Here is a 27,927-nt window from a genome sequence, read left to right on the forward strand (position 1 = left end):
CCTGAGGGCAGGAATACTTTTGTTCTTGTATTTGTAACCTCAGCATTTAATTAGCACATAACAGACATGCTTGTAGATTGGATTGAATTGTGCCTCTGTTTCCCCATCTCTAAAACAAAGAGACTGGATGAGATGACTCCTAAAGTCTCTTTTCACAGCTAAATTCTAGGAAGTTAATTTTATTTCAACATTACCATTATGGCAAAGCCTTGCAGTGACCATAGTGTCATGGAAAGGGCCCCTCACAAGGCAGCAGGACACCTGTATCCCTCCACCGCTTGCTAGCTGTTTGACCTTGGGTGAGCTACTTACCCTCTCTGGGCCTCAGTTGCTTATTTTGTCAAATGGGAACAACTATGCCTTACCTGTACATAGATGTTGCTTAATAGCAGGTCGCTGGTGCAATGTATAGAGTGCCAGACCTGGAGTCAGCAAGACCTGGGTTCAAATATGTACTCAGACACTTACTAGTGACCCTGGGCAAGTCATTTAACCTCTGTTTGCCTCAGCGTCCTCATCTGTAAAATGGGATAATAACAGTACCTACCTCTAAGGGTTGTTGCGAGGACCAAATGACACCGTAATTATAAAGTGCTTAGCACAGTGTCTGGTACACAGCAAGCACTACATAAATGTTAGCTATTATTATTATTAAATGCTTTTTAGTTCATTCATTCAGCTGGAACAGATGTTCTCTACAGAGGTAGCACAGTATGGTAAATGAGACTTGGAGTCAGAAAGACCTGAGTGCAAATCTCACCTCAGACCATTACTGTCTGTGTGACCCTGAACAAGTTATTTCATCAGTCTTAGCCTCAGCTTCCTCTTCTGTAAAATGAGAATAATGATAGCAGCACTTGATGTCAGAGGGTTGCACTATACAGGCACCACTTCCTTATTATTGAGGCTCCTTCCAGAGCTTAGAGCTCTGATCACCTGAGGAGGGGAGATGGAGGTCATGCTGCCTGTTATGTAGGTACGCTGCAATGGGGAAACTGAGGCAGTGGATGATATTGGACTAGCTTCCAAATTGTGACTCTGGCTCACTCAGAAATCTGAAACGAGCCCAGCCCTGGAGAGGCTGAGCCACAGCTGGAGTTGAGAAGGCACCGTTTTAACTAGATCTCTAGCTTTCCTCTCTCCCTCCTGGAAGATGAGTCTAAGAGAAGCCCTCCCCTCCCCATCTCCCAACCACCCCTGATGCTCCGGGTCCAACCACCAATGAGCCAAAGTTCAACAACAATAACAACAACAAAAGTCTGCTAGGCAGGAGTAGCAGGGGAGGTGTATAATTGGCTGGTCTCTGCTGCAGCCTGATAAGCCACTATTGATTTTCTGTTGGAACAGTCGCCTGTGTGAGCATGTATGTGTGTGCGTGTGTGTGTGCACATGCATGTGTGTCCATCTCTGTCTCTGTCTCTCTTTCTAATCTCTCGCTGAGGTGTGAGTACTTGACATTTCTGCTACCACCTGGCCTCTCTCCACTCCCCGTCACTTTTTCTAGAAGATGAGACAGGTCAGTCTCTCCCTAGATGGTGCCTCTGTCTGTTTCCCAGAGTCTGCCTTCCCCACCATGATCCCTTGGCCCTGCCAGGCCCTCACCCCTGTCTCATTTCGATTCCTTGTTCAAGGTCCTTAACGTTGAACAGCCCCCTGGCTCTAGTCTCTTCCCTAGTGAGGAACTGGCCTACCATTAAGAGCCTTGCAGAGGTGGGTACTAAATCTGGACAGGAAGATGAGGGTTCAGATTCTGCCTTTGCCACTCACAGGATGTGCAACTGTTATCACATCACTAAAGTTTGCTGGGCCTCAGTTTCCTCATCTGTAAAATGAGGATAAAGCACTTGTACTCTATGCCTCACAAGGCTATGAGTCATCAACAAGCATTTATTAAATGCCTACTTTGTGCCACAGGGCAGCTCAATGGAGTAATGGATAGAGCATTGGGCCTGGAGTCAGGAAGAGCTGAGTTCAAATTTGCCCTTCGACACATACTAGTTATGTGACTGTGCACAAGTCACTTAACCCTGTTTGCCTCAATTTCCTCATCTGTAAAATGAGCTGGAGAAGAAAATGGCAAACCACTCTAGTGTCTTTGCCAAGGAAACCCCAAATGGGAACATGAAGAGTTGGACATGCTGAAATTACTGAACAACAACAGAAGCTTTGGGCCAGGCACTGTGCTAAGGGCTGAGGAGATAAAGATAAGCAAAAGACGGCTCCTGCCCTTGAGGAGCTCTCAGTTTAATGGGGGAGACTATGTGCAAACAACTATGTACGAACAAGCTACAGACAGGATAAACTGGAGATAACTGACTGACTGCAGGACCTAAATTTAGGAGAACTGGCAAAGGGCTGGAGCAGAGATGGGAAAGAAGCCAGAGGACTGAGGAGATGATGGAGGTGAGGAGGTGGAGATGAGGAGATGGAGATGAGAGAATGGAGATGAGGAGATGGAGATGAGATGGAGATGAGAGGGTGATGGAGATGAGGAGATGGAGATGAGAAGATGGAGATGAGGAGATGGAGATGAGAGGATGGAGATGAGCAGATAGAGATGAGATAATGGAGATGAGGAAATGGAGATAAGGAGATGGAGATGAGATGGAGATGAGAGGATGATGGAGATGAGGAGATGGAGATGAGAAGATGGAGATGAGGAGATGGAGATGAGATGGAGATGAGGAGATGGAGATGAGATGGAGATGAGAGGGTGATGGAGATGAGGAGATGGAGATGAGAAGATGGAGATGAGGAGATAGAGATGAGAGAATGGGGTTTGTATCTAATCTTAAGCAGTTGGGAGACTCTGGAAATGACATGTAGACCTATACTCAAGGAAGATCACTTTGGCAACCAATGTCCAATGTGCCATGACCATCTTCTCCCTTCCGTCATTCCAGTTGCCTCCTTCAGGAAGTCTTCCTGAGTGAATGGGGTAGAAGCCAGCCTCTTCCCTGGTCCCCCACTGCCTGGATTTGGACCTGGATTTGAAGCTACCCTCCTTTGCTTTCTGGCACAACTCTGATGTTTTCATTGTCTTTTCTTTAAATTGTACCCTCTTCGAACATGTCTTCCATGGACATAGCTCCTATAAGAAATGATGGAAAGAGCTTCACCTCTATATCAGGACACCTGGATTTTCCTTGTGCCTCTGCCTCTAGCTGGATGAGGGTTCTTAGCCAAGTCATCTTGCCTCCTCTGGGTCTCAATTTATTCAATGGTAGAATGACGAGTTTTGGCCAGATGGTCACCAGGGACCTTTCCAGTCAGGACACTTAGGTGGTGCAGTAGAGTATTGGGCCTGGAGTCAGGAAGACCCGAGTTTAAATCCTGCCTCAGACACTTATTAGCTGTGTGACCCTGGGAAAGTTACTTGATGTCTGTGTCTCAGTTTCCTCAACTGCTAAATGGGGACAATAATAGCACCTCTCCCAGGGTTGTTATGGGGACCAAATGAGATAATAATTGTAAAGTGCCTAGCCCAGTGCCTGCCACATAGAAGGTGCTATAAAAATGTGAGCTGTATGAGGATGACAATTATTAAATGCTTGCTTCTTTCATTCCTTTTTTCTGGTGACATTTATACATTTATCTCTTCTATTTATTAATCTAGGCTTGTGTGGTTTGTCTAGAATTACAAGTGCTGTAGGCCCCATGCCTCTTCATATCATGCAAGGTCGCACATGGATACAAGAGGAATCCATGCTTCTGCTGATAATCAGACCCTTACAAGGGCACAAAGGCATGGTACCCTTTAATGAAGAATTGTAGCGGGTCCAGAAGGCCATGTTGGGTCATAGTAAGTGCACTAGATTAGGATTCAGCAGACGTGTGTGATCACTGCCTCCCAACGGATGGAAGGAAGGTTGGATGGATAGATAGAAGGGTGGATAGATGTTTGGATGGCTAGGTGAATGGATGGATGGATAAGTGGACAGATAGCTGGGTGGTGGATGGATGGATGGATGGAAAGATGGATGGATGGATGGATGGATAGAAATATGAATAGATGGATGGACAGATGGACAAATACACCCAAACACAGACTTCAAAAGAAGAGTGATTTCATTATTTTTTGACAAGTCCTCCAGCAACCCAGTTTCCAACTCCTTTCCTTTATTAGATGGTCTTCATGAGTTTCAAGGGCTGGAAAAATTGAAGAATCCATGTCTTTGCTGACCTCCTAGGGCTGCTGGGTGGATGATACAAGATCATTGTCAAGGAATGATTCACTTTGTGAATGTAAGGGACCACTGTGATTGCACATGCCAAGAGTTTCATCTTCAGTAATGCCAGCTAATCACCCATAGTGGCATGAGACCTACTCTTCCACCTCCTTGTTATTGGGCCCAATTTGGCACACCAAAGTCTAACCTGATGCCAAGAGGTCATGCAAAGAAGCCTGGCTCTGCCAAATGTCCAAGTCTCACCCAGCCCAGGATACAGCTCCATGTGATCACTGTAGACCTTTCCTTTTGGGTTAATGGGGGAAGAAGTGTGGGGAGGAAGATCCTAGGGTGGCACTGATGAGAGATTGGGTGGGGGGCAGGGAAGGTGGGATGAGGTGGGGGATGGGGTGGGAAAGCTGCTGGCTGCCACTGTCTGAAACAGACAGGCCATCTTAAAAGAAAACCTCCAGCCTCCCTGGAGATATAATAGGCTTAGCTGGACTGCTTGACACATGTCGGATAAAATAAAAAAAAAATAAATAACAATGTTTATAAGAAGATTAGCACAAACGCCTCAAAAGCCTCCAAATTTCTCTAGGGAACCTCCCTGGCTGCATCTCAGAGTGACAGCTCCCACCGCCTTATCAGAGGAATAATGAGTTGTCAGGATTTGGGGTCATTAAAACCTCTCCCTGCTCCCTCTTCCTTCTCCCACCCCCCACTCCATCACCCCTTTGCCCAACCTCCTTGACATGCCTTTGATGAGGGAGCTGGGTGGCTCCTGGGTTGGGGGTATAGCATGTCCCCTGCTAGGCTGGCCAGGGCGGAGGTGAGATGTTGGGGTTTAACTTGGTGGAAGTAATTCAAGTCGACGATCCAATTTGTGTGTGTGGGCCCTGCAGCCAGGGAGCCTGTCTCCCTGGACCTCCCGCTTCTCTGCCCGGGCTTGATCTCAGCAGCCAAAGTGTGTGTGTGTGCCTGTAGATATAGCCGTGTATACAATTGATGGAGGAAGAATTAGATGTATTCGTATATAGCGACAGAAGGAAGAAGAAAGAGCGAGAGAGACAAAGAAAGAGTATCTTTATTAACCCGGTGTCTACGGCATCCCTACAGACCTGCTGAGGGACTCTAGGACCGAGATCATTAGTGGATAGAAAGGGCCCCTGTTCTTTAATCATTTGTCATCTTTCTTATCTTCAATGAGCTCAAAGCACTTACAGCCCTATTGATTTTTTAAAATCATCTCCACTCCTACTCCTTCCCATGGGAGAAACTGAGCAAGCTAGGATTACTAGCATTTTCTACTCGAAGAAACTGAGGCACAGAGAACCCAATGTCTTTGTAATGTGGTGCAGAAAACAATGGTCTTAGCAAAGAAAGGTCAGGATTTGTTGCAATTTACAAATTTTGTGGCCACAGGGAAACCATCTCACCTTCAGAGGCAGCAATGATACTTACCACCTATGTAACCTTGAGTAAATGGAACTTCCTTGTCCTTGGTTTCTTCATCTGTAAAAGGAGAGCTAGATGACCTCTTGCTCTAAGCTTGTGGTCTAAAGACCCTCAAGATTTTAGAAGTCCCAGCTGCCTCCTTTATTCATAAAGTACCTCTCCTTTCAACATTGACTGAAGAAATATTTTTAGTTTTGTGGCAATGATAAGACTTCTAGTTTCATCCTAGGGAAAGCTAATAGGCATTCGCTTTTTGGAATGTTGTGACTGGACACAGAAATAGACATTTCTGCCAAGCAAACATTTTTCTGAAAACTCTCAGAATGGTTTTGTCCTAGAAGAGGAAGGCAATCTGAATGGCAGAGGGTCTCACCATGGATGGATGGATCATTTGGAAGAACTGGAGCTATGTAACCTGGAACAGAGAAGGTTCAGCAGAACCCTGGTTGCTGGTATGAGGCAGAAATTACAAAGAGACAAATCTAGGCTTGGTTTAAGGAAAACAACTTCTGAGCTCTCAGAGTGGCCCAAAAGTGGACGAGCTGCCTTGAACTCACCAGGGTTCTCTTGCTTGAGAGAGCAGAGATTGGTTGTATTTAATGCATATTTATTTTGTACGTGATTATTTATGTAGATGTTGCCTCCCCAATAAACCACAGGCTCTGCAAGGACAGACAGGACTGGCTTTGCTGTTGTCTTTGCATCTCCACTTTGCAAAGGGACTAGAACACAGTAGGTACTTAATCAGTGCGTGTGGATGGATGCTGTGAACCTCTTTGGGCTTCAGCATCTTCATCTATAAAATGTGAGGAAGAATGGAAATGATGGTGTCAAAGATCCCTTCCAGTTCCAAATCTATGTCATGATCCTCATTTTCAGTTTTCTCATCTGTAAAATGGACTGATAATACTCACACTCCTTATCTTGCTGGATGTTGTGAACGATGCGTTTGGGTATTCTTACAAAGCTATGTAACTGAGTGCTGTGTGACCTTGGGTGAGTCACTTGACTGCCCTCATATTCAGTTTCCTCTTCTATAAAATAAGGGTAATAATAGCATTGATGTCTCAGGGCTGCTGCAAGGATAAAATGAAATAACCTTTATAAAGCATTTTACAAACCTTAAAGTACTATATAAATGTGATGTATCATCACCACCATCACCACCATTGTCATCATCATCATCATCATTGTTAGAATACATGGGATGTTCGTGGAGGGCTAGCTCCTGTGGTGTGAAGGTTTGCCGAACTCTTTTCAGGGCTGCTCGTTCACCTATGGTATCCACCGGATTCACCCAACCCTCACTTGTGGCTCCAAGAAGCTGTAGACATGAGCAGTGACCACTCCCCAGCAAAATGTCTCTACAGACAGGCTAAACCAGATTGAGGGTAACCGACTGGCCTCAAATTCATCAGTGAGTTGGGGAAATGTCTCCTCCAAGCATGTGAAGACATCCCCTGGCAGAATGGGTGGATGAGAACAATTTGTTCCACCAGCCTTGAAGGTGCTGAAGCAGGCACTGAGGAGCACTTAAAGCTTAGTCAGACATTGAAGATGCCAAGGTCATCCCATGCACCCCAGGCCATCACCAGATGCCCTGACTTTTGTCTTGTTAGACCTCGATCACATGAGTTGAAGGTTCTCTTCAAAAATTAAGGACAAACCACATTACTATTATTATTATGACATATGTAGTGAACCTTAAAGTTGTGTTTACATTTTGTTATTGTTTAGTCATTTTTCAGGTATGTCTGACTCTTTGTGACCCTGTTTGGGGTTTTCTTGGCAAAGATCCTGGAGTGGTTTACCATTTCCTTCTTCCAGCTCATTTTACAGATGAGGAAACTGAGGCAAACAGGGTGGAGTGATGTGCCCAAGGTCACACATCTAGTAAGTATATAAGTCCACATTTGAACTCCCAAAGATGAGGCAAAAGGAGATTAAGTGACTTGCCCAGGGTCACACAGATAGTAAGTATCTGAAGCTGGATTTGAACTCAGGCTCTCCTGATTCCAGGGTTGGTGCTCTATCCACTGAGAAACCTAGCTTCTTGCTATGTACATACTTTTATTATTACAAAATATGTAAAGAAAAGCTTAAAATTCCATGTAAATGTTAGTTACTATTATTCTTCAGCAAGCCCATCAGTAGCTTTGTCTGTAACCCAAGGGTCTGGCCTCCCAAGTTCTAGCTGCAACCACCTGGGCCAGGGTGTCTCTCCTAGCCATTATACAGCCATGGAAAAAGACCAGATGTTTGTCTTTGGTGGTTCTTCTTTCCCCTATTCCATTGCCTCTGAAATTATGGGAATAGAATATCTGAGCAAGAAGGGAGAAGAAAGGCCATCCAATCTAACACTTACCGTTGACAGAGAAAGAAACTGAGGACCAGAGAGGTAACTTGCCCGGGGACCCTCAGAGAGGTGCCAGCATCAGGAACGTGCACTGATGGGCTCATCAGAAAGGGCTGGGGCAAGGTTCTGTATTTCCAAAAGGGTCTGTCCCATTAGTAATCTCAGAGTGGTCATTTCATACCCGGTAGACAGGTCAGTGAGGATTCTATTCTGTTGAATTCAACTAGTATTTCTTATAGGATTATTTTGAGCAAGGCATTATCTTGGGTTCTAAGATACAAATATGAACAAGGATCTAGCACCTGCCCTCTAGGGGTGAGGGATGGTGGCCAAAAAAATATCATAAATATAATACAGGGAATGTGTTCAGTGCAATGAAATCCAGAGAAGGTACTAGGAGAAATTTGAGGAAGAGGTGGCCATTTTCATTGAGGAAGAATCAAAGAAGGCTTCCTGGAGAACTGAGACCTAGAACAAAGGATTGAATTTCTACAAATCAAATTGGGATAAGCGTGGAAGGGAAGTCCATTCCTGGCATGGGAAACAGCATGAGAAAAAGAAAGTTTTTTTTCCTTTTCTGGTGATGGACCTGACAGGAATGAAAAATGGCTCAGCATCTGACATGTTACCATAGGTTGTCCCATAATACAGCTTCTAATAAAACTCGGCTGTCACGAGCCCCAGGTCACAGAATTGTTTATCTTTATACCAAGAAAGTTGGAAAAGCACCCAAATCAGCTGTGGTGTGTGCCTAGGAAGACTTCAAGGTGTTTGTGCCTTGAGACCTGGAGTTCTTATGAGGCAATCAAAGACAAAAAAAAACATGTCAGCAGGGCTTATGGTGACTCTATGTGTACTAAATATGTCCATGACAGGGTCAAGTGTGCTTTCCTTATTGAGGAGCAGGCAGTTGTTCTGAAGGTGTTGAAGGCACAAGCATAGAGTCAAAAAAGTAAATAAAAAGATATTTCTTAATAATAAAGAAAATTAAAATGTGAGGAAAAAAAGAAAAGAGAAAGAGCTGGGAGAGAACAGGAAAAGATTGGGGGATATGGAGTAGTTCCATTTGTTTATAGGGTAGAGCAGGGAACCTCTGGCCTTGAGGCCACATGTGGCGTTCTAGGTCGTTGGGTGTGGCCATTTGACTGAGTCCAAGTTCTACAGAACAAATCCTCTTATTAAGGGGATTTGTGTTGTGAAGTTTGGATTCAGTCAAAGGATCAAACTTGAGGACCTAGAGGGCCACATGTGACCTTGAGGCCCTAGATTCCCCACCTCTGGGGTAGAATATAGGGAGAATAGTGTGAGATAAATGCAGAGAAAATAGATCAAAGCCAGATGATGGAGGGCCTTGGAAGGCCAGGAGAAGGAGTTTATGATTGTTTTCACCACGTAAATGGGAATCGCTGAAGATTTCTAAGTAGAAGAATGTTCATCTCAGCAGGGCATGAGGCAGGTTATTATGGCAGCTGTACGAAGGAAGGAATGGAAAGGGTAGAGGGTAGAGGCAGGGATGCCAGTTAGGAGGTCATTCCAATAGGTCAGATAAGAAATGATGTAGGCATGAGGTAAGATGGTGTCAGTGAATGGAAAGGAGGGGAGGGATGGAAGAAATAGTAGAAATAGTATTGTAGAGATCAAAAAAGATGATTGATTGAATGTTCAAAGTAAAGGGAGGGACAGAATCAAAGGTGACTAAGGTTTCAAGCTTGGGAGACTGGGAGGGTGATGGTGATTCAACAACACTAACAGAAAGAAATGGGGAAAGAACAATTGTAAGGGGGAAAGTAAGTCTAGGTTTGTTTGGATACGCTGAATTTGAGCTATCAGTGGGACATCCAGTTGAACATATCAACGAGGCCATAAGAAATGCTTATACTTCCTTTGCAGAGGTGATACGTAATGTGTATAGAATACTACATGCAATGTCTTGGTTAATTTTACTGAATTGTTTCCCGCCTTTTTAATACTTTGTTATAAAAGATGGTATTCTGGGTGGGAGAGAGTAGGGGAGGGGAAAGGAAGCCATCAGGAAATAGAGGTGATGTTAAAGACAAAAGATATAAGTTAAAAAAAAACTTTTTAAAGAAATCTTCCTCTGTCTCCTTTGTTTTCTCTCCTTCTCATCCTTCTGCCTCCTTATAATCATAGAACTCCAACCCTGAAAAGGGCTTTAGAGATCATATAGTCAAAGTTCTTAGTTTCATAGATGATGAAGCTGAGACTCAGAGGGGAGGTGACTTGTCCAAGGTCACACAGATAGCAGATCACAGAGCTGGAGTTCCAGAAAGAATCCTTTGCCTTCAGCTTTAGCTTTCCTGCTGCCATGTTCTGCTGCCTCTCTCTTCCGTCCCCTAAGACTCTGCCTTTGCCCCTCCCCCATTCTCTTTTCATACCCACTTCCTCGGTGAGCTCATCCTTTCCTGTGACTTTAATTATCGCCTCTATGCAGATGACTCCCCAGTCTATATCTTTGCCCCCACCGTCTCCCCAGGGCTCCAGTCTCCCATTTACAACCCAGAAGCAGCCCACACCTGCACACCTGGCCACTCCTGTGTCCATCAAACACACACTAATCCCTCACCAATATTGATGTGTGTATGTGTCAATGCCCTTGTTGAAATGGATGTGATTAGCAGTAGAAATGACATTAAAGAAGATGTATTACCATCTGCTTTACTTCTGCATCCTGAGGACCAGGGGACCTTTCCATCTGACCTGCAGCCAAACCTGCATGTGTTGTCTCCCTCATTAGAATGGGAGTTCCCTAGACTAGAGATGGTCTTGTTTTTCTATCTGTGTCCTCAAAGCCTAGCGCAGTGCTTTACATAAACTAAGCACTTCATAAATGGGTTTTCCTTCGTTATTTGCCTGTTTCTTTGTTTCTCTCTCCTTTCCTTTATTCTTTCCACTTTCTCTTTCTTTCTCTTTCTCCCTCCCTTCCTTCCACTTTTTCTTTCTCTCCTCCCTCCCTCCCTCCCTTCCTTCCTTCCTTCCTTCCTTCCTTCCTTCCTTCCTTCCTTCCTTCCTTCCTTCCTTCCTTCCTTCCTCCCTTCCTCCCTCCTCCCTTCCTTCCTCACTCCATTCCTTCCACTTTCTCTTTCTCTCTTTCTCTTCCTTCCTCCCTCCCTCCATCCTCTCTTCCCTCCCCTCCTTGCTTGCCAATGGATGGTGTAGGTGTCCTGGGCTCCCACACTCTCCCTCTGTATTCTAAAGCATGTTAAGCTTTACAAATCCCTTTATGCACCTTGACAACATGGTCAGCAGAAAGAGCTCGGGATCTAGAGTAATAGAAGCTGGGTTTTAAGCCCAGCTCTACTTTATACTCATCTATATGACCTTGGGCAAGTCACTGTCCCTCTCTGGCCCTCAATTTCTTCCCCTGTGGCTCCTTCTTGCTCTCAGTCTATGTTTATGATCTCACTTAGTTCTCATCATCACTTTGGGGGCAGGCATGAGAGTTGTCACTCCTGTCATTTCATAGACAGAGTGCAGTGAGGTGCTTGGCTTGTGTTAGAATCCTGCTTAGCATATATGTTGCCATGGGCAAGTCATTTACCTCCCAGAACCTCGATTTCCTCCTCTATAAAATGGGCATAATAATGCCAGTTGTATCTGCCTTACAGAGGTAAAGGTAAAGTTCTTTACAAAACTTCAACCACGATATAAACATCAGTTGCAGCTCCATTAACTGGGAGCTCCTTGAGGGCAGGGACTGGCCTTAGCACAGTGCTTGGCACATAGGCCATATTTAATAAATGCAGAGTGACTCACTGACTGTTGTGGTTACAGCTGCTTAAAGTCACACTGTATGTTAATGGAAAAGACAGGACCAGAATCAGACTTCGCGCCCAGTCCCTTTCCACCACACTCAAGGAAACAGTGTAAAAGAAAAAGCAAGTTGGAATTTAATTCAAGAGACCTGAGTCTGTACCTTAGCTCTGATTCTGGCTCTGTAACTGTGACCTAGTTATTTCCCTTCCCTGGGACTCAGTTTCCAAATCTGTACAATGGACAATAGTCCTTGAATTTTGTACCTCACCAGGCTGTTGGAAAGAAAACCTTTATGCAAACCTTATGAGGGTCTCAAAACTGGATGGCAGGGGACACCTGGAAGGCAGTCTAGTAGAGTGGGTAGGGCACTGACTTGGGATCAGGAAGACCTGAGTTCAAATCCTGTTTCAGAAACTTACTAGCTATGTAACCCTAGTTAAGTCACTTAATTTCTCCAGGCTTTTGTTTCATAATCTGTAAAATAAAGGGGGGTGGGGAGACTCAATGGTGTCTAAAGTCCCTTCAGCTCCAAATCTTTGACCTATGACTTCCTTTCTCCTCCACGAGAGGAAATTGCATGTGGTAACTGGTACTTCTTTCTTGTCCTTGTGGATTTGAGCTGGCATGGCCCTAGCCCCAGCCCCAGCTCCAGAAAGAATAAAAGACCAGTCTCTTGTTTGTCACCATATGCAGAAACAACTAATGGTTCAAGCTGATTTCCTGACTTGAAGGCTATGGGTGGGATGGGAGATCAAGGCTGAGCAAGTGGGAGAAGTAGCTATGTGATTATGTATGATATAAACCCAAATAAGTACATGTGTGTAGGACAGGGGTATGGGGGAGTGGTATCTTTAAGTGTCTCTTGACTAGACCACAATGCCAAACTAAAGAAGACAGCAGTGCATTTGGAGTCAGTGAATCTGAGTTCACATTCTGCCTTCCCAATTCACTAGCTCTATGACTTTCTGGGCCTCAGTTTCCTCATCTTTAAAAGGAGGGCACTGGACTAGATACTTCTCAGATCTTTTTAGCTCGAGATCAATGATCTTACGAAATGATTGGGGACTTATCCTTTGCCTGGGCTTATCCTCACCTCTTCTCCCCTCTATTAGGGAGGCTTAGGTCAGAATTTACTGAGTTATTTATTCACACATCTAAATAGATTGTGGATTCACTGACTGCTGCTGCTTAAGAAATCTGGTTTCATCCACCCAGTTCAGAATGGAAAAATATTTATCAAGTGCCCATGTTACTATGCTGAGCCCTGGGGATACAAAGGATGGAAAGCATAGAATATGCAATCCAACGTAGCAGGAGGTGGGGGAGGGGCTGGAATGTGATGTATACGCACTGTACATGAAGTAAGGTAGATTGTAGTGAGGGCAAAGTTTAGATTCACCCAAGGTACTTTAATAAAAAGTGAGAAGCAATAGATACCCTTCACCTGGAAGGTGATCAGGGAAGACTTCATAGAGGAAGTGGTATCTGAATTCAGTCTTGAAGGATGAGAAATCTCAATACATGATCAGGGGAGAATAAGCATCCAGGCATAGGGGCTGGTCTACAGCAATGCACCAAGGCAGGCAAATGTAGGATAAGATCTGGGAATACCAGGGGGTACCATTTGCTTAGAACACAGAGTACCTAGAGGGAAGTAATATGAAATAAAGATGGAAAGGTAGCTGGGGCAGGCTGAGGAAGGCTCCAAGTGACAGGTTGTGTGACATATAAAAAGTTTGAGAGTCATAGTTTCTGGGTAATTACCCAGATCATTTTATTAATCATGCTAGCAGATTGCCAAAGACCTCTTAAATGCCAAAGACCTCTCGTGGAATCCACTTGATGCTTATATGCCTTTGGAAGAGTGCAAGTTCCTGAGGGTGGCAATCAACTCTGACTGGTTATAAGTAATGAGAGAATGAATATTATAATGTGAGATGGGCTTATTCTAATGAAGGTCTGGGGGATATGACTGATCACTCAGTCTTGGTCAAAGAGTCTTATCTATACCCATATCACCTCCTCTAGTGTAATCCAGACAAAAGAGGGAATCCTCTTCTACCCAGATCTTTTACCCAGAGTAAAAAACAATGGGCCAGAATCCATCAGTTCACCTAACCTAAAAATCCTTTACATTGTGAGCAGATATGAATTTTCCAGATGGGTCAGTTTCACCTAAGATTTCATCTCATTATGAGTCTTGCACTCAAAGGCTGCCTGAATAACCTACAGGGGCTGATTTCTAAATAAGGAAAAGGAAGGGGAAAAACCTTAGTCCTAATTCAATGACTGGCTATTAATATAGGAGAGAAATGATCATTTCTCTCAGATAATATGTTTATATTTTATTAGAGAGATTCATGAACTTGTTTTATTATATATTTATATGTATGTGTGCATGTATATACATACACACATATATACATATATATGCATGTGTATATATTTGTAATAAATTAATACCACTGTAACTGATTTCCTTTGTCAATTTCTCTGTTTTATTTTATACATTTGAAAATATAATTTTGATTCAAAAATTGATTAAAATTAATTTTTTTTCATATTTAAAAACCTCATTATCCTCTAGGATCCCATCAGCCTTGAAACTCTACCTCATCACTACCCCCTGCCCCGCTGATTGGAAGATGGAGCCACGAACTCCGAAATGTCCCTTTAAGGAAGTATCTCAGCTCAGAACAGCTTCTCATTTCTCACCTGGATGCACTGCTCTGGAACATCTCTGACTTCTCTCTCACATCCTCTCATTGGGTACCTTCTCTGCCCTCCTTTTCAGCATCCTTTTGTGTTTTGTCTTTCCCCTTTAACAGTATTTTCTTTTTTATATTTGTATCCCTAGTACTTATCATAGCACTTATGGCATGTAGTAGGTGCTTAATTAATGTTTATTGAGTTTTTGAGAAGGGATCCATTGATTTTACCAGACACTGCCACAGGGGCCTCCAGAGTTCCTGTATCAGAGAAAATAAGGTTTTTGATGTTGGCATCATGGTCACACTTGTGCATTAGGACAATTATATTGATGGCTATGCAAAGGATGATGGGCAGAATGGAGCCTAGAGTAGGGCATACCTGGTCAGGAACTGATGGTAACGGTGCAGGCCCTGGACTATTCTATTTTACTCTGGACCACTCAGGCAATTCTAATTGTGATGAGGGCCTGAACTGGAGTGATACCTAGTGAGTAGCTAGAGAGGTGGGGACAGGTAATGGAGTCATAGAAGGAGAAGGTATAAGTCTTGGCAGTGACTGGATATGGGGGCAGGGGGAATGACAGAAAGAGTCAGAGACTCACAAGGTCATAGATTTAGAGCTAGAAGAGATGTCAGATGTTAGCTAGCCTAATGTCTTTATTTTGGAGATGAGGAATTAAGGGCCAGAGATTGGCATCCAAGGTAAACATTGGAGGTACTCCAAGTCTTCTGTCCATGGTACTAGGACTCCAAGACTAGCAAGTGACTTCTCCACAAGAGAGCTCCAAAAATTGCCCACTCTACAGCATGACTGTGAACAGACATCTCTCTGTTAATGCCTTCATCAGTCTTGGGATCATGGATTTAGAGCTGGTCAGACCTTAGAGGCTGTTGGATCCAATACCCACATTTTACAGACGAGGAAACTGAAGCAGACAGAGGTTTAACTTGCTTAGGGTCACACAGTTAGTGAGTGTGGAAGGCAGAATTTGAACTCAGGTCTCCCTTACTCCACTCTAATCACTAATCATTCTAATCACCATCTGGCCAAGAGTGCATTGGTGACAGGCTTTGCCTTTGGCAGCTTTAAGTGCAGGGATAGAAAAGAAAGAACTGGTGGGCCTGAATGCAGATTGAAGATACTTTTGCTTTATTTTTTGTGGGGTGTTTTCTTTCACAGCTTCACTTACATGAAAATGTGTTTTGCATAACTACATTGTATAACCAATGTCAATTGCTTTCCTTCTCAATGGGGGGGGGAGGGAGGAAGGGAGAGAATTTGGAATACAAAATTTGGAAAACATGTTAAAAATTGTTTTTACATATAATTGGGGGGTAAAAATTAAAATTTTTAAAAAATACTAAAAAAGACCAGGGGCAGAAATAACCCTGGAGGCGTGGTTATCCCCTATATCCCCCCAGCTCATAGGCAAAGTCACTCTCTCTGTATCCCTGGTCCCATGCTCTGTTGGCCCAAAGGAAGCACTCCTAAACTCCGATGCTGGTTTCTCCCCAGTGACATCAGGGCAAACATTACAATCATAAAAAGAGGTCATTCGTACCCCTAGCAGTACAACCCTGGCCCTGTTCACATGGATCTGTTCACAGCAGAGCCAAAAACTTCTCCTCAGCTGCTTTAGCACAGAGGAGAGCAGAATATTTGCTGCTCCCCTTCCATATCTGGGCCATCTTTGTTAAGAGAAGTTTTGTGCCCAGAGGATTTGGGGATCGAAGAATTCCTGGACACATTCATGGATTATCGTTGGCTTGTTCATGAGGTCTGGGAATTCATTAGAGTCACAAATGGATCTTTTGCAGTAAGAAGTTGGGAGACCCTTTCTATTTCAGGAATCCTGGGCATGCTCTTAGACAAATTAGTGTCATTTCAATCAGTCAGAACTCTTCTCCCAGTACTTAAAGCGGGGCAGGAGTGGAGCTCAGCTTCTGCTAAAGGCAGAGGTCAGAGTCTGGCTGGCCCTGGACCCAGAACAGGCTTCTGCCAGAGAAGCGCAAAGCTGGGATCCTTGTGCCACTTTTCCCAATATAGCCATTGCAGAACATGTGATTTCAGAGTTAGAGGGGACCTTGGAGATCTTAGGAAAGATGGAATAACAGTCTCCACATATTGGAAGAGGGATTAGAGGGTTTTCTTGGCACTGTAGGACCCCACAGAGACTGTGAGGAGATGTGGAGGGAAATGACTTAGGTTTTGATGGAAGCCAATGTTTCCTAATAATTACAGCCGTACAAAAATAGAAGAATCCTGACCACCTTCAGGCGTGGTAGGCAACCCACACTGGAGGGATGCCCATCCCCAGATGAACTGATGCACCAAGTGCCTACGTGCTAATGGCCTTGGGTCCAAGATTAGACTGTCCACCCCTTGAGGAAGGAAGTGTGGTGCAGCACAGAGAAGAGTAATGCCAGGCTGAGGCTCTGGGCACCGATGCCTGCCATGTCCAACCCTCACTATACCACACTTCTTTAGTAAGAGTTCTTCAATGACTACTAGCCAAGTGACTGAGGAAATCAACTTTTCTACCTCAGTTTTCTCATCTGTAAAACGGGGATAACTAATTACACTATCTGTTTCAGAGATTCATGTGAGAGAAGCCTTTTATAAACTGTAAACTGTTATGCAGATGTGAGCAATTCTTACTAACTGTGTGACCTTGAACAAATCTCTTAACCCTTTTGGTCCTCATGTCCCTAATCTTAAAATAAAGACATAACTCATGCTTACACTGCCAGGTACTGGTTGTTATGAGCATCAAGTGAGCTGATGCCTAAAAGGTATGTTTTAAATCATGTCAGGTCTTCCTGACTCCAAGTTTATTGCACATGATAAATGCCGAATATCACTTTTTTCTAATGATTTCATGGGTGTTAGTATTGTTTTGTCAACCCAGAATGTAAGCTTCTCTTGGGCAGGGATCTTTGGTTGGTTTAACTTTAAAACACTTGCTTGATGGGAGAGGGAGAGAATTTGGAACTTAAATTTTTTTTAAAAAATGAATGTTAAAATTGTTTTTACATGTAATTGAGGAAAAATAAAATATTAAACAAATATATTTTAATAATATTTTAAATAAAAATATCAAAAGAAACTTGATCAAGGTCACTCAGCAAGGCTTTCAGTCCAATCTTTTCTTGTCCAATTCCTTGGCTATAATCAGTCAGCAGATATTTATTAAATGCTTGCTGTTGGGGAGGTGTTCTTTTGAGCCCCAAACTCTTAGCCTGACATGGCTAGAATAGAATCAGCTTATGTTCAATAATACAGTTCTTTGGAAGAAAAGACAAAGTCCATGTTGCCATTTCAGCTGAGATTTGGTTTCCCAAATAAGCCATTTGCTTCCTCATTACCTGGCTTGGGAATCGTTACCAGAATGGACTGGCCCCCACGATCTGGGAGCAAATGGACAAAGCCAAAGGTAGGAGCAAATCACCTCCAGCTCCCCAGTCCCCTGGGCCTTGGTTCTCCAAGAATGGAAGAAATACCATTATACTAGTACCCCACTACAGACTACTCAGTTCAACAAAAACTGATTAAGAGTCTACTGTGTGCAAGGCATTCTGTTCTTTGAGAATGCAAAGATGAAAACAAATGAACTTACACCCTACACTTACACAGATAAGTCAACGTAAGGTAGTTTGCGGGAAAAGAAAATAGAACAACTTGAGAGGAGATGGGAAGATCAGGGAAGACTTCCTGGAGGAGGTGGCCCTTGAGCCTTGAAGGAAAAGAATTCTGAGAGTCAGAGATCACAAAGATTCTAAATCACATAGATTTAGAAGGGACCTTGTAGGCTATGAAATTCACTCTTTTCCTTTTACAGATGAGAAAACAGTCCTTCAGAGATGAAGTGACTTAACCAAGGTCACCTAGCTAGTATGTATTGGAAGCGGAATTTGAACTCAGATCTTCCTGTCTACCCACTATGCCAGTGTGATGGAGAGAAAGGACATGCCATTATTGAATGAACTGAGGCAGGTCCATGATAGGAGCCCCACCTTTGAAACGCCCACACATGGCATCGGGATGAGCTGGCTTCACCTGTCCTGTCTGTGAGCTGGATCCCCTGAGGATAGTTGGATGCATATGAAAGCTCCAAGGTGTCATTCTTTTTGAACAGAAGAAGCCTCATTCTAACTGTCTGTGTTCTGAATGCCTCCCGCCAAGACTTTAGAGCAGAGCTGGCAACCTTTTGCTGCATCTCAGAAGCTCAGGCACTTCAGAGGTTATCTCATCTGACTCACATCTGAATATGAGTCCCTTCAACAACATACCAGGAAAGTGGTCCTTCAGCTTTGCTTTGAAGAGCCTGCTTGGTGGAGGGGACGATGGGGCTGGGGTCTACCTGCCTCAAGTCTCTCCCCACCATTCAGTCACAAAGGGGATTTACCTAAAAAGCAAGTCTGCTCATGCCCCCTGCCCCCACTCAACAGACTGCAGTGGCTCCCTAGGGACTCCAGGAACAAACACAAAGTACTCTGGCATTCAAAGCCCTCTTCCCTTTCCAGGGTCTTCTTACACCTTGCTCCTCCATATGTACTCTTCAATCCAATGATGGGGCTCATGGCTGTTCCACAAACAAGACACCCCATCTCTTGGCTCTGGGCATTCTCTCTGACTGTCTCCCGTGCCTGGCATGCTCTCCCTCCTGTGTTCTGACTACTGACCTCCCTATCTTCCTTTAAGTCTGAACTAAGATCTTACCTCCTGCAGGCAGACTTCCTTAACCCTTCTTAATTCCAATATCTTCCCTTCTGTTAATCATTCCCTATTCAGAAAACTGGACAAGAGTATGGCAGAAACTAGGCGTAGACCCAAATCTCACACCATATACCAAAATAAAGTCAAAATGGGTTCAGGACTTAGATATAAAGGCTGATACCATAAGTAAACTGGGAGAACAAGGAATAGTTTACCTATCAGATCTATGGAGAACAGAAGAATTCATGACCAAACAGGAGATAGAGAACATTATGAAAAGCAAAATGGAGAATTTTGATTACCTTAAATTGAAAAGTTTTTGCACAAACAAAGCCAATGCAACTAAGATTAGAAGGAAGGTAGAAAACTGGGAAATAATTTTTACAACCAGTCTTTCTGATAAAGGCCTCATTTCTAAAATATATAGAGAATTAAGATAAATTTATAAGAACACAAGCCATCCCCCAATTGATAAACGGTCAAAGGATATGAACAGACAGTTCTCAGATGAAGAAATTAAAGCCATCTATAGTCATATGAAAAAATGCTCTAAATCATTATTGATTAGAGAAATGCAAATCAAAACAACTCTGAGGTACCACATCACACCTAGCAGATTGGCCAACATGACAAAACAGGAAAATGATAAATGTTGGAGAAGATGTGGGAAAATTGGAACGCTAATACATTGTTGGTGGAGTTGTGAAATGATCCAACCATTTTGGAGAACAATTTGGAACTATGCCCAAAGGGCTACAAAAATGTGCATACCCTTTGATCCAGCAATAGCACTTCTAGGGCTCTATCCCAAAGAGATCAAACAAATGGGAAAAGGACCCACATGTACAAATATATATACAGCAGCTCTTTTTGTGGTGGCAAAGAATTGGAAATTGAGAGGATGCCCATCAATTGGGGAATGGCTGAGCAAGTTGTGGTATATGAATGTAATGGAATACTATTGTGCTATAAGAAATGATGAACAGGCTGACTTCAGAAAAACCTGGAAAGATTTATATGGTCTGATGCTGAGTGAAGTGAGCAGAACCAAGAGGACTTTGTACACAACACAGCAGCCATGTTATGCAATGACTAAGAATGTTAAACTGAACCCTTCTCAGCATTACGAGGATCTAAGACATCTCCAGAGGCCTTGGGATGGAAAATGCTGTCCACATCCAAAGAAAGAACTATGGAAGTTGAATTGCTCTCACTTATTTTTACCTTCTGTTGAGTTTTGTTTCATCTTTCTGATGGTTCCTCCTATTGGTTTTAATTTTTACTTACAACTTCACTAATGTGAAAATATGTTTAATGGGTATGTAAATGTAAAGCCTGTATCAGATTGTGAGCCGTCTTGGGGAGGGTGGGGGGGGAGAAAAAGGGAGAAAAATTTTCAACTCAAAAGCATAAGGAAAAAAAATTTTAAAAAAATCATTCCCTACTCATCCTGTACGTAGCTTGCTTCATACATATTTGTTCCCTTGTTGTCTCGCCCATTAGACTGTAAGCTCCTTGAGGGCAGGGACTGTCTTTTGCTTCTTTTTGTATCCCCAGCACTTAGTACAGTGCTTGACACATAGTAGGCACTTAATAAAAGTTTATTGAATTGAATTTTCTGATTCTCATTTGGGTTCTAGCTCTATGGGATACCTCGGAGGGTCTTTAGTCCAACCCCTCATTTAATATTCAAGAGAGTTGAATGATTTGCTCAGTGTCACACAGGAAGTAAGTATCAGAGACAGGATTTGAACTCAGGTCCTCAACCTCCTGTGACAGTGTTTCTTTGCACTGTACCTCATTTACTCATATTTGCAAGGTTGTCTTCCTGTATCTGCTCCTTCTTAGAAAGAAAGGTGGGAATGACCTGGAATAAGAAGATACAACGTGGCAGAGGGCTAGATTGGGAGTGTGGAGAGAGAAAAGCAGAGAGATTACCTAGCCATGTAAATAGAGGCAGTCAATTCAATTCAAATAATTAAGTCCCTATTATGTGCAAGAAGTGGCTAGGTACTGGTGAGGCAAAGATGAAGATACAGTCCCTGCCCTCATAGAGCTTGCAGACTAATCACAAAGTTCATAATAGCATCACATTGCTTCATGTTCATTGAGTCCCATTAGAATGTGAGGGATTCTCATCACGTTCCTCCTTGAGAGCAGGACCATGTTTTTGCCTTCCTCTGTATCCTCAGAGGTGCCTGGCACGTGGTAAGCACTTAATAAATACTTGTCATCACCCCCAGCACGCATGAGAAGGGGAGGGGAGGAAGATGGAGGATGGGGCACCCAACCTACGTCTCAGAGGCAGGGGACCAGGCTACACATTTTCTAAATGCTCTCACCCTGCCCCCAATACACCTTTCTACCTAGACACCCTTACTCCAAGACCATACGGGTCTCCATTCTGAGTGTGGGCTGGTTTGTACCTGTGGCTATAGTAGACATGTGGGGCATGGTGAGTGAAGCCAGAAAGGGGGTGGAGAGAGAGAGAGAGAGAGAGAGAGAGAGAGAGAGAGAGAGAGAGAGAGAGAGAGAGAGAGAGAGAGTTAGGTCATGGAGCTTTAACAGACTGCATTAGACTCTACCAACTCATTTCTTTGGGCAAATGAGGTTGAGATGGAAAATACCACCCTAAGTCAGCAGCAGTTAATTAAAAAGGGAAATCAGCATTCGGTTGAGTGAGGAGCCAGAGGCCCAGGAGCTGAGAGGTCTGAGTCATTGACAGGTCTGGGGCCATTTCCCCTCCCTCCTCCCACCCCACCAGTGGCCAATCAATCGATGCTTTGATACATTGATGGATCTTTGCTCAGATTGACAAGATACCCCCTCTTCTGGTGCCAATTTAGAAGGCTTCTCATTCATCCTATGCCATTACTGCCCAATGTCATCCCAGAAACCCTCTAAAAATGTTCTTTAAACCCAGCCCTCCTCTGGGCCTCCAGGCTTTTGTGGCCGCCTATACTGCACTTGGGTTAATCCTTTATTATTCCTTTCACTTAGTCGGTCGGTCCCTAAGCTGCCTCCTCTTAATGGTCAGGCATGCCTGTGACCATGACCCTTCCTCCACTTTTCACTCACCATCCACTAGAGCCCACTTATGCCCGCTGTCAACCTCTCCATTGTGCTTGTGTCACCCACAATGTTGATGTTTTGGAGATCGTGCCTGGTATTGTCTATTTTTCAATGGCACAGCTTCCCCAGGAGACTCTTGGTTTGGGAAGACAGGCTTTTTGTATCAGGAAATAGGTTGGGAGCATCCAAAATATGACACAATTTTCCCAAATAGAATCCAACTCACTCTCTTCCTCTACTTCAGTCTTGGGCCCTGAACACTGTTCACTGGCAGAGTCAGTCGAAGAGATATGCCTCCTGTGGACCAGGAGGAGTGCTATGTTCTGAGACTGTTTCTAAGAAGTTAAAGGAATATCCCTTACCCTCAAGGAATTTGTGGTCTGGTTAGTTAATTAACATTTATTAAGCACTTACTAGCATAATATACACAGTATAAGCACTGGGATTGCAAAGAAAAGCAGAAAACAGTCCCTGCCCTCAGGAAGCTCCCAGTCTAATGTTAGGGACAGACTAGTAGACAGGAAATAGCTAACACCTGCCTGGCGTACTAGAGAGAACACTGGCTTTGGAGCCAGACAGCCTGAATTCAAATCCTACTCCTGGCACTACCTGTATGATCTTCAGTAGGTCATTCCACATCTCTGAGACTCAGTTTCCCCATCTGTAAACAGAGAAGGTTCCATTAGATGGCCTCTAAGGTCCCTTCTAGCTCAATAAATCAGTAATTGTATGGACCAGGACCTGCATACTAAGTGTCAAGTGAGTGGTTTGGCTAGAAAATGGCAGGTGACCAAAGCAGGGAGAGGTGAGAAAGGCTAGGGGCAGCCAGGGAAGGCTTCCTGGAGGAGGCAAGAGGAAGACAGGTAGGCATTGAATCAGTAGCGTGAGAGGGAATGGAAGGGAGGAGTTGATGGTGAATTTTCTCTCTCTGTCTCACCTTTTGATTCCTGCCCCCAATATGTACAAGGAGGCTCATAGGGTTACTCCCTGCCCCCGTCTATGCTCTGGAGCTGTCCGGATTCTCCTTTAGCAGTGCCCCAAACCTCCCATCTGCTCCTCTGCAGGCTAGCCCAACTGCCTCACATTACTACCTCTGCCTCAAATTTACCTGTATTATCCCATTTAATCCTCATAGCAATTCTGGGAGGTAGGTGCTATTATCATCTCTATTTTGTAGTTGGAGAAACAGAGGCAGACAGAGGTTAAGTGACTTGCCAGGGTCACACAGCTAGTGCCAAGTGTGTTGTCTGACACTGGATTTGAACTCAGGTCTGCCTGACTCTAGGGCCAGTGCTCTATCCACTGCACTACTTAGCTGCCCCTCTTCCTCCTTTTCTTGAAAAAAAAACTTGTTTTAAGGGATAGCTCTCTGGAAGAAGGGAGGGGAAAAGACATAGGGGAAATGTAGGCAATGTGAAAATAAGACTTATTCGTGAAAATTTATTTTGAAATAATATGCCTTTCCAGACCTGTCAAATGTAGTCCATGAGATCTAACGTATAGCTCTAAAACTGAGTATGTGAATACTGAGGACAGAGACAGGTGATGCTCATCCAGGAAGGCTTGGTCTCTCTAGACAGAGGCCTCTCCATCAGCCAAAAGTGCCCGATCTGAGTTCAAACCCTGCCTCAGGCACTTAGTAGCTGTGTGACCCTGGGCAAGTCACTTGACCTCTTGTCTACCTCAGTTCCCTCACTGGTAAAACCGGGATGATAACAATAGCACTTACCTCATAGGGTTGCTGTGAGAACAAAGCAATATTTGTGAATGTCTTTGCAGAACTTGAGGTGCTATATGAATGCTTGCTAGTTTTTAAAATTCAATTAGTTCCTACTGGTTGAGCCTCTCAAGCAATCTGAATACCAGGCAGCCCCTGCAGGAGGCAACGTGTTGTCTAGAAGCTGGGGGCATGCCCAAGGAGCCAATATGAGCAAACTTCATCCCTTTCCTCTCACTTCATCTTCAATTTCCCCTGGGGCCTTCCCCCAACCCCATCTTGTAGCTCTTCTCCCCACATCTTCTACTAGCTTAAAAAAAAAAAAGGTATGCTCTGTCAAGCATGGGAAATAGCAGGCAAAGGCAGGAGGATGGCTGAGATGACCTTTGTCCAGCAGCTGTAAGACCTGTTGAAATGCATCCAAGACAGGGAGGTCCTGATGAGCTGAATTTCCTGGGGCCAGTCACAAGGATAGGTCATCCTTAGAGCAGCAGTGTCCAATTGGCTCTAAATGTCAGGGGAAAGTGAAGGCGTCTGTGAGGGCCTCCAGATGAATGTTTAAATACCACTCTTTGTAAATGTCTTGAATCACCAACACCTCATATTTAAATCCCACTTGCCAAGACATCAGAGCATTTTACATCCATTATCTCAAGCGTTGCCTGCCTGGAGAAAAAGGAGGAGAACACAGTCCCATCTCACAGTCCTGGCTCCTGGCACGCTTTATCCACACTCTCAGGATAGCTGAAGGACCCCTGCCTCTCCAGGATACCTCAGAGATGATGCTGCATGGAGGCAGGGGAATGGACAAATAGACCTTTGTGAAAAGCTTCCCACTATTTGCATTCAGAATTAGAACTAACTTCTTCCTCCCAGTGGGAGGAAACCCACTGCAGACCCACTCCAGAGGGGGAAAACTGACCAACATACTAGGCTGGAAAGTGGGCAACCCGGGGTCAAGCCCCATCTCTACCACATCCATACTGGCTGCATGACCTCTGTTATTTCCCCCATGATATATTTACCCAGAGATATTTCCAAAAATAACTGAGATAAAGGATGTGAACAATCCAGAGGGAGGTCTAAATAGTTCAACCCCCTCTGTATTTTTCTTGTAGTTATTGTTTTTCATAAAGTCTCATTGATTTTACGGAAGAAATTCTGAAGCTCATCTGCCAAATAGTCATCAGACCTGAGGCATCCTGAGTACCTGATCCATCTCCTGGCCATGGGAGAGGGATGGAGGAGGGAATCTTAGGGTCATCTTTAACCCTTCCTTTTCCCTTGCCTCCCCATATTCAATGAAGCACCAAATCCAATCTGTTCTTCCTTTGTCTCTGGCATCCTTACAAGGATCGTACTGGAACAGCCTCCTCACCCCTCTTACTGTATGGGGTGCTAGGGAGGACTAGCACCTCTGGTGTGAGGGCTTGCTGAGCCCTTTCCAGGACTGCTCATTCACTTTTGGTGTCCACCTGATTCATCCAGCTTTTACCAAGAAGCTGTGGCATGCACAGGGGTCACACCCAGGTAAAACCATCTAGGCATACAAGTTAAACCAGATTGGAGGCAAATGACAGGCCTCAAACCCATCAGTGAGTTGGGAGAGCATCTGCCTCAAGCACGTGAAGACTTCCCTTGGTGGAATGGACAGATGGGAACAATTTGTTCCAATGGCCTTGAAGGTGGCTTTATTTTTACTAAACTCTAACTGAAAATAAGCATTTCTTCTAACTACAACTTTAAAAAAAACCACATGGTGATGGAATATTATTATACTATATGAAATTACAAGTAGGATAATTTCAGAAAAACCTGGGAAGACATATATAAATTGATGTAAAGTGAAGGGAGCAGAACTAGAAGAACATAAATGGCAATATTGTAAGGGCATCAATTGTGAAAGACAGCTGTTTTGATGACAATTTCAAAGGATTTATGATGAAAAATTCTATCCACCTCCAGAGAGAGAAATGATGAACTCTGAGTGCAGAATGAAGCATATTTTTTTTCACTTTATGTTTCTTACCTTTTATTGTGTTTTTTTTAAACATGGCTAATATAGAAATATGTTTTGTGTAACTTTATATGTATAATTAATATTGAATCACTTGCCTTCTCAATGGATGGGAGAGAGGAAGAGAATATGGAACTCAAAATTTAAAAAAAGTATATTAAAAATAAATAAAATTAAAACTCCCATACATGTGATTCTGAGAAGGAGCCCATAGGCTTCAGAAGACACTGCCAAAAGGCCAATACTTCAGAAAAAGGTGAAGAACCCCTGCCCTGCATTGTTCTAGATATAGGGTTTGATGTGGCCTGAATATTGCTGTGCAACTATCACTGTCACACGTACGTTGTACCTTTCCCACCTTTCCTCCCCACCCCCATGCCCTCATACATACACCACCACCAAACACTGGTTTTCTCCAACAGACTTAGAAGAGCTCAGAAGATGCCTGATTTATACAAATAGTATGTGGTTAAATCTAATTAACATCCTTACATTATCACAGTTCTTCCATTCGGGTCTAGGGATGGTGATGGGGCGGGATTGAAGTCCTAGACTTCGATATATCTATATCTTCTCCCTCTGAGCCTATCTCAATGCAGAGCCAGAGTACAGTGTGGGCACTCTGCACTTTCCTCAGGGCTCATTCATTCTCTTCCTATTCATTCACTGAATACTCTTCTCATTCACTTGAAATTCAATTTTTATATGTGATTCATATGTACATGAAAAATATATCTTTATTTTTACTAACCTTCAGCTGAAGTTGAATATTTCTTCCAATTTCAAATATACATACATACCATGCATAAATACATACATACATATATTTGAAACTAGGCCTCCCTATCTAACCCAATGTGGAAGTGCTATTCAAGGGTCCAATCCCACGACTCATCATCATAGAAACTTTGCTCCATTTTTGACCCGGGCTCCTCAAGCAGCCTGGTGGCATCTCCCACTCTGGAGGTAACCATATTTGTTCCAGACTTAGTACAGACATCCAATTGATGTTAGTCCACTGTAACTCAGAACTCTAGTTTTAGCTACATGGGGGTGGGGGTTGGGTAGGTTGGGAAGAGATTACAGGCATGTACCACTGTGGTATGGCCTCTTCTTCCTCTCTGCCAATCTAAATACCACCAATCATTCAGATCCTACCTCAAATTCCACCTAAGCTTTGAAGACTTCCCTGATTTCCCAGCTCACAGTGATCTAGCCTCCTCTGAACTTTCATGCCCCTCATCACTGCTCTTCTGCCATGGTGTATACATTGGAAGGAAGTGCTCTAAGGACCTATATTTCTGCACTGCCTTGGCACTACTCACACCTCATATTTGGTTCTCAACATATCAGGCCCATGCTATAAACTTTTCAATGAATCCATGTCTAGTGTCTAACCTAGATTGTAAATTCTTAAAACTTCCTTGTTTTTTAATTTCTTTCAGTATTTTGGTCAGGACTTTGTATTCAGCAAAGTTATATTGAATGAATGAGAAAAAGTTTAATTTTTTGGGACTACAACCAAATCAAAGAAATGTTTGATTCCAGTCCCACACATAGAGTGAACACAATACATGTTTAGTAAACCCATTCTCTGAAACATGTGATCGGGGCCTGGGAGGAGTTTGAGAGGTCCTTTAGAAGATCGATCTACTTTCAAGGGGGACCCTGTAAAGAAAGGACTTCTAAGTCAACAGATCCAAGGTTCTCCCTTCTGTTCTTCAATTAGCCTCCATGCCAGTGCTGCTGGAAGAGGGAATGCTTTCTTTCTACCAGTGCAACTAGTCTTTTCCATAATTTCTTTAGCAATACCTTCTCTCCCATCTAAGTCATTTCTGGCAGAGAATCTGGGGACAAACTGCAGAGCCAGCCAAAATCCTTCTCTTACAACCCGAATCTCTAGTTCCCTGGGTGATCAGTGGCTGCACACAAGGAT

At 43.6% G+C, this 27,927-nt stretch overlaps 1 pseudogene; it reads left to right on the forward strand.

The window, feature by feature from the left end:
- Window positions 1–8,588: 8,588 nt before the first annotated feature.
- Window positions 8,589–8,943, forward strand: LOC110213945 (large ribosomal subunit protein eL34 pseudogene; annotated as a pseudogene).
- The last annotated feature ends 18,984 nt before the right edge of the window (window positions 8,944–27,927 follow it).

Source organism: Phascolarctos cinereus, unplaced genomic scaffold, assembly GCF_003287225.1.
Source record: "Phascolarctos cinereus isolate Bilbo 61053 unplaced genomic scaffold, phaCin_HiC Scaffold_3;HRSCAF=262, whole genome shotgun sequence".
Classification (NCBI taxonomy): Eukaryota; Metazoa; Chordata; class Mammalia; order Diprotodontia; family Phascolarctidae; genus Phascolarctos; species Phascolarctos cinereus.